We start from the raw sequence: 7,855 nt of genomic DNA on the forward strand, positions 1-7,855 counted from the left end.
CATGATCTCTATTACAGGAAAAGAATACAATCAGCCGGAAGTAACGAACTGGACCAACATCAAAGTCCTCAGACACCAGCTTGCCACCGAGTCAGCAATGAAGAAGATCGAGGAAAATAACACACTGGTCTTTAAACACCAGCTTGCCATTGAGTCGGCAATGAAGAAGATCGGGGACAATAACACACTGGTCTTCATATTACCAAGCAACCCACTCGGCCAGCCGAGTGCGGTGACGCACCCCAAGTGCTACACAACAAGTACAGTTCTAAAGATTACCGCCGATTTCCTACAATTGACAGCAGTCTCAGGGACTACACCCAGTAGGTGCAATCAGCGTGCCCCCACTAGAATCGAAAACACCTAGTGGGTGTGCCCCATGCAAACCCACTAACATGAATACTTCCACCCATCCAGAAGACAGAAGAGAACTCGAAAATTAGAAGACTCTGACTAGAAATCGTACTTACGATGGTACTTACTTCGACATTGGTCCGCAGCGCCTCACTAGCATTGTATGCCTCTTTCAGTCGCTGGTTCATCAGTTGCACCTGGATCAGAGCCTCCTTGCTTGCCCGCACCTGGTCCTCTGGGACTCTGTGCAGCATGAAGGTGGTGACAGGAGCCGGATGCTGAACAAGTGAGGCTGGGGTGTGGGCACCGTGGCCACCAGCGCAGAGCTAGATTGAGCCAGAGGACTTAGATCGGTGGCCGTCGCACCAGTCTTGAGAGGAGAAGCATAGCTTTTCCAGCTGGGAGCAGCCTCATGCATAATCACATCGGTGTCGGTCACCACCCTCTTATCAGCCTCTAGGTTCGGGGGGTCGGTCTTATCGTCATCGTCCAGCTGGATAATTTTAGTCGGCGCTGCATGGGTATATGAGGTGTAGCGTTAACCTGGCATTCAGGTAGATAACACATGAAAGATAAATGACTCAGCAGATCAGTGCCTTTGGAGGTGGCGACGTCAGCGACCTCACCCTCCGCCTGACCCTGCTTAGGGGCATTTGGGTCCAGCGAAGTCATCAAAGTCTCATTACTACAAATCGCCAAATCACTCGGCCGTGAGCCGAATGGAAAAAGTGAAGACAAAAGGGAGTTTAGCGCGTGCACTTACGTTGAAGCCACTGGCACAACCACCTTGATCTTTGGCACAGTAGCCTTTCGGGGCTTGGTGGAGATCTGCTTGGGCTGCTTCTCGGCTGAGCTCACTACCTCTGGTCGCCCCTGTTTTGAACTATGCATCGTGCGGCCTGAAATAGTCGGTTGCGGAGCACTCGCCCCCTGCCCACTGGTGTCATATTGTCCCTTGGTATGGGGATCCCTGGGGCCGTCGAACGACGGCGAGGACTCGTCCTCCCCTAATAACCCACAAGTAAAGGGGATCGTTTGTACACTTTTTCGATAAATAAGAGTGTCGAACCCAACGAGGAGCTAAAGGTAGAACAAATATTCCCTCAAGTTCTATCGACCACCGATACAACTCTACACACACTTAACGTTTGCTTTACCTAGAACAAGTATGCAACTATTTTGCAAGAATAAAACTACGAGTACTTTGCAAGAATAAAACTACGAATAAATTGCAAGGTAATAGGAGTGGATAGATTTTGTCAACAAGAAAGCCATTTGTCCCTAGGTGATCGATAACTAGACCGGTAATCATTCTCGCAATTTTATATGAGGGAGAAGCATCAGCTAACATACTTTCTCTACTTGGATCATATGCACTTATGATTGGACCCCTAGCAAGCATCCGCGACTACTAAAGATCATTAAGGTCGTGAAACCCAACCATAGCATTAAGTATTGATGACCCACAAGTATAGGGGATCTATCGTAGTCCTTTCGATAAGTAAGAGTGTCGAACCCAACGAGGAGCAGAAGGAAATGACAAGCAGTTTTCAGTAAGGTATTCTCTGCAAGCACTGAAATTATCGGTAATAGATAGTTTTATGATAAGGTAATTCATAACGGTAACAAGTAACAAAAGTAAACAAGGCGTAGCAAGGTGGCCCAATCCTTTTTGTAGTAAAGGACAAACCTGGACAAACTCTTATATAAAGGAAAACGCTCCCGAGGACACATGGGAATTATCGTCAAGCTAGTTTTCATCATGCTCATATGATTCGCGTTCGTTACTTTGATAATTTAATATGTGGGTGGACCGATGCTTGGGTACTGCCCTTCCTTGGACAAGCATCCCACTTATGATTAACCCCTCTCGCAAGCATCCGCAACTATGAAAGAAGAATTAAGGTAAACCTAACCATAGCATGAAACATGTGGATCCAGATCAGCCCCTTACGAAGCAACGCATAAACTAGTGTTTAAGCTTCTGTCACTCTAGCAACCCATCATCTACTTATTACTTCCCAATGCCTTCCCATAGGCCAAATAATGGTGAAGTGTTATGTAGTCGACATTCACATAACACCACTAGAGGAAAGACAACATACATCTCATCAAAATATCGAACGAATACAAAATTCACATGACTACTTATAACAAGACTTCTCCCATGTCCTCAGGAACGAACGTAACTACTCACAAATCATGTTCATGTTCATAATCAGAGGGTTATTAATGTGCATAAAGGATCTGAACATATGATTTTCCACCGAATAAACCAACTAGCATCAACTACAAGGAGTAATCAACACTACTAGCAACCCACAGGTACCAATCTGAGGTTTTGAGACAGAGATCGGATACAAGAGATGAACTAGGGTTTGAGAGGAGATGGTGCTGGTGAAGATGTTGATGGAGATTGATCCCCTCCCGATGAAAGGATCGATGCTGATGACGATGGTGACGATTTCCCCCTCCCGGAGGGATGTTTCCCCGGCAGAACAGCTCCGCCGGAGCCCTAGATTGGTTCTGCCCAGGTTCCGCCTAGAGATGGCGACGCTTCGTCCCGAAAGCTTCTTCTGATTTTTTTCCAGGGAAAAAGACACCTTATACCAGAAGATGGGCATCGGGGGGCTTCCAGGTGGCCCACGAGGCAGGGGCGCGCCCAGGGGGTAGGGCGCGCCCTCCACCCTCGTGGACGGTGGGTGGCCCCCCTCTGGTGCTTTCTTCGTGCAATATTTTTAATATATTCCAAAACTGACTTTCATGGAGTTTCAGGACTTTTGGAGTTGTGAAGAATAGGTCTCTAATATTTGCTCCTTTTCCAGCCCAGAATTCCAGCTGCCGGCATTCTCCCTCTTCATGTAAACCTTGTAAAATAAGAGAGAAAAGGCATAAGTATTGTGACATAATGTGTAATAACAGCCATAATGCAATAAATATCGATATAAAAGCATGATGCAAAATGGACGTATCAAGTATCAAGTCCTCTTTACTCCCATACACAACAACCCACTTACTTGGGTATGTGCTTCTGTCACTCACGCCACCCACCATAAGCGAATCATGAACATATTGCAACACTCTATAGCGGGTACCCCTCCGTTTGCGCGAAAAGGAGGGCACCGTAGGACGGCACCATAAATAAAATATACAATCATACCAACCAATATCACGATTAACCCATAGGACAAAACAGATCTACTCAAACATCATAGGATAACCATAGATCGTTGGTAATATATGGAGTTGAGCACCATGTTTCAGTAGAGATTACAGCGGGGAAAAGAGTTACACCGCTGCAAAGAGGGGGAGAGAGCCCCCCTCCTTCTTCTTCCTTGGCCTCCCCCCTAGATGGGAGGAGAGTTCCCCCTCTGGTCCATGGCCTCCATGGCGGCGGAGGGGCGGGAGACCCTCCAAGATTGGATCTCCCTCTCTGTTCTCTTCTGTTTCGCGTTTCCTAGATCTGACCGAAAACAGTTTCTTATATTCCCGGAGATCCGTAACTCCGATTGCGTTGAGATTTTTACACGATTTTTTTCTTGGATATAGCTTGCTTGCGCCCGAAGTAGATATCCAACTGACGTACGAGGTGAGCACAACCCACTTGGGCGCGCCTGGCCCCTGGGGCGCGCCCGGGTGTCTTGTGGGCACTGTGGGCCCCCATTTGCGTTGATTCCAAGTCCCAAAATCACATATATTCCAAAATAATTCTCCGTAAAATTTTACTGCATTTGGACTTCGTTTGATATGGATATTTCGCGAAACAAAAGACATGCAAAAAAACAGGAACTGGCACTGGGCACTAGATCAATAGGTTAGTCCAATAAATCATATAAAATGTTGCCAAAAGTATGTGAAAGTTGTATAATATTGGCATGAAACAATCAAAAATTATAGATACGACGGAGACGTATCACCCCCCCTCCTCGGTGCTGTCCTCGTGATCGCTCTCCTCCTCGTCCTCGTTGTCCTCCTCCGAGTACTGACACTCCGTGTCACTCGTCTCATCCTCTGGTCATCGGTCAACCACCGGCACCTCGGAGATCTGGTGCTAAAAGCTCTGAAGAAACAAGAACGCCACGAAAGAAAAATTCAGATGCCTAGGAAATAACCTACGGTTGATCCGATTGATCAGAAGAAAGATTACCTCAATCGGCGGCGTGTCCTTGTCATACGGGGGCACCCTCCTACCCCCTCCCCCGTGGGTTGTCTCAGGCAGAAGTGATGGCCCTGATCTTGGCGCCCATGTCCTTCTCGGTGATCTCCTCCGGGTGCACCCGAGCGGGGTCATTCAGACCCTCGTACAACCACATAGGGTGCGCCCTGGGCTGCAACGGTTGAATCTGCCGACTGAGGAATGTCTTCAGAAGATCCATTCCGTTGACGCCGGCGTTCACAACCCCAACCATAGCGTTGGTCAGGATGCCCACATCCACCTTCTCCTCCTTCATCATTGTAAGGGACGCTAGGGCCCTCACTCTCTCCACCGAGTACGGAGGAAGACCCGACTGACTGTTGGCTCTGGGGACATCCCTGTATAGAACCAAGTCCCCTGCCACCCCTTGAAGGGGTCGGGGAAGCTCATCTTGGGGAAAGCACTGCCACCCCTGAGCTGAATCCCCAAGCCTCCGCTTAGCTGGGTGACGTGGGTCTTCTCACCAATCGACGAGTCCTTCTTTATAGTCATTGACCGGCACGTGAAAATGTGCTTGAAGAGACCCGAATGCGGGTGGCAACCAATGAAGTTTTCACAAAGAGAAATAAAGGCAGAAAGATAGACGACGACATTCGGAGGGAGATGATAGAGCTGCGCCCCAAAATAATCCAAGAAGGGGTGAGGAGGCATCAAGAAACCTCGCTCGATGTGGGTCACCAAGATAACGCGCTCGTCCTCCTGCGGCGCCGGCTCGACCTTGCCTGCCCTCGGACGCCTCCACCCATTCATCGGAATGATCCCCTCTGCGGCGAGGTCCTATAACCGCTTCGCCGAGGCACGCGAGGAGATCCAATCCCTCAAGGCGCTGCCGGCCGGGGACGGCGAGCTCGACAATGTAGCCTTCTCGGCCTTCTTCGCCTTCTCCAGCTTTTCCGTGGAGTCCTTCGCCATGGCCTCGAGTGCTCTAGCATGCAGGGTGAGCGGACGGGTGGAGAAGTGAAGCGGAGGAGAAGAGAAGAAAAGGGGATTTGAGGGGATAACCCTAGCCCCAAAATCTTTTATACCTCAAGTAAAAAATCACACCATGGATCTTTGGCCGGAGATCCCCGGATCGACGGTGCCCGCGGCGGCAACACGCACAGAACAACCGTGGCACGTGGCGGATTTCGGGGGCGAAAACCAAGGCGTCGTGCCACATTTGCCCACTAAGCAGTGACCTTACCGCTTATGTGCGCGCTTGCTTAATTTCGAATCCTAGAATTTCCGTGGCGAATCAACCGGATTGATTGCCCATCGTTCCTTTCCTAAAGGATGTTTGTCAGCCCGACTGACTACCCTCCGCGGGGACCCGTGCACTCGAACACGTAAAAGATCCAACTGTAGTCACCTTTAGGATTGCTATGAGATGAGCTTGATGCCCCTCCGCAGGTTAACTTGGCCCTTTCACTAGGCTCAAAGGCGCATGCCTCATAAACTTGGACTCGTAGATGGCCCGCATTGGCATTCCCCTGGGATAAGGAGTGGCATCTCCCCGGAGAGTCAGACCATGTGCCGGCATCGCCACTCTGGTTTTTATGGCATGTCCACACTCGGACCCCAAGTCTATCTCTCCTGACATATATATGAATGCCCCCAAGTTTTGCTCGAGATCGACAATGTCCGATCATTCGGAAACCCTTTAGTCCAGAATCAGTTGCGTTTCCCTCCAAGGCGCATCTGACCACGACTCGGAAACATATTCCAAGTGCCCCTGAAGCACTCAGACATAATCGAGAAGCCCGACCTGCTTGCTCTACGAAACCTCAACCGATCCGGGGGCTAATGATGATGTAAGTTACTACAAGTAGGGTCAAGGACCTATCATCTAGGGCCCACCTAGGGCCCCACACCATCATTGGTAGATCTTCGGACCATATACGCATTCGGATGCGTACAGCTGGAAGTCCACTCACACGTGCCAACGGCACTCGGACGTCTTCCCTCCAGTCGGCCCGGCCATCACCACTCGGACGAGGAAGGTGAAGGGACGACGTGGGAGCTGCAACGGTCGAGTGGTCTTAAGTGAGGCTTTAAGCTTAGTCAAGGCTACCGTTAACTGTAACTGCCATAGTTGTGGCTATTTGTACTAGTAATTGCCGTAGTTATGAGACTTTATTCACCCTTGCAACATGGAGGTGGGGAGGCAGCGGCGCACTCTATATAAGTCACCATGCCTCTCTCTGGTCCAGGGTTAAGCACTTTCTATAATCACACCCCCCAAGAGAAAACAAGCCTCAGGGCACGAGACGTAGGGCTGTTACCTCCTTCGAAAGGGGTCTGAACTCGTAAACATCGAGTGTTACACCTGCGGCGTAGCTAGGTTGTGCCCCTCTTTCGTACCCCTAGTACTCATTGTCAGGATCGTAACCCCGACAGTAACCCCTCGGGTATGCCGTCTTAGGAGACACCGACCAACCTCACCACTATCGAGATCTCTTGGGCCAAACATGACCCACGAAAAGACCACAACTCCTCGCTCTATCGGCCACCGCTGCAGAGACTGTTTTCGAAGTAGACATCATTTCTCTCCCCTTGCTTCTTGTAAAAAAATATCTCTCCCATTGCGGCGCATAGACATATGTGCGTAGTCCCTCGGAAAAAAAAAGCGTCGACGAGAGGTAGAGCATGCCAAACACGCCGACTTGGATGGCTCGGCTGTAGCAACATCCCGGCTCGGCTCGGCTCGGCTTGTGGGCTGCTATGTTGCAGTCCTGTAGATCAAGACAGGTTACGCAGCAGTTTGGCGGTGTCCACTTTGTGGTGGCGCGACCAGGTGTCCAGGTCCCCACGTCATCGAACATGGACAGCCTCCGTCCCGCGTGCCATGCCATATGACAGACCCGGATTCCCGCGAGAAGTCACTTGCATTGCATCTCATACGTACTACTACTACCTTGGATTCGTGCTCATCTCTAGCTAGTTAGTAGTGCCATAGTGCCGCGCTGTACTGTACTGTACTCCGTGCACGCAGCGGGATAAAACACAAAAGCACGGCACATACGCGTGCATGTGCATCGGGTTCGGGGCACCAGCAAGGATAAACAAGAGCCGATGCACCATTCCATAAGAATTCAGATCAGAGACGGGGCACGATCGAAGACCGCCGCAGCGCATGCGCGAGCGCTGGGGCGCCGGGACGGCGCATGTGAGCGAGCACGCCGACGCCGCAGCCGATCGTGCGCACGCGTGCAGATGCGGCGCGCCACGTGAGCCCCCGTGCGCGCGCCCGACGGCCGGTTGCAGCGGCATGTGCCACGGCACGGCCGTGGATGCGTGGCGTGGCTGGCCGTCGCCACTGCCGATGTC

The sequence above is a fragment of the Triticum aestivum genome, chromosome 2D, assembly GCF_018294505.1.
Source record: "Triticum aestivum cultivar Chinese Spring chromosome 2D, IWGSC CS RefSeq v2.1, whole genome shotgun sequence".
Classification (NCBI taxonomy): Eukaryota; Viridiplantae; Streptophyta; class Magnoliopsida; order Poales; family Poaceae; genus Triticum; species Triticum aestivum.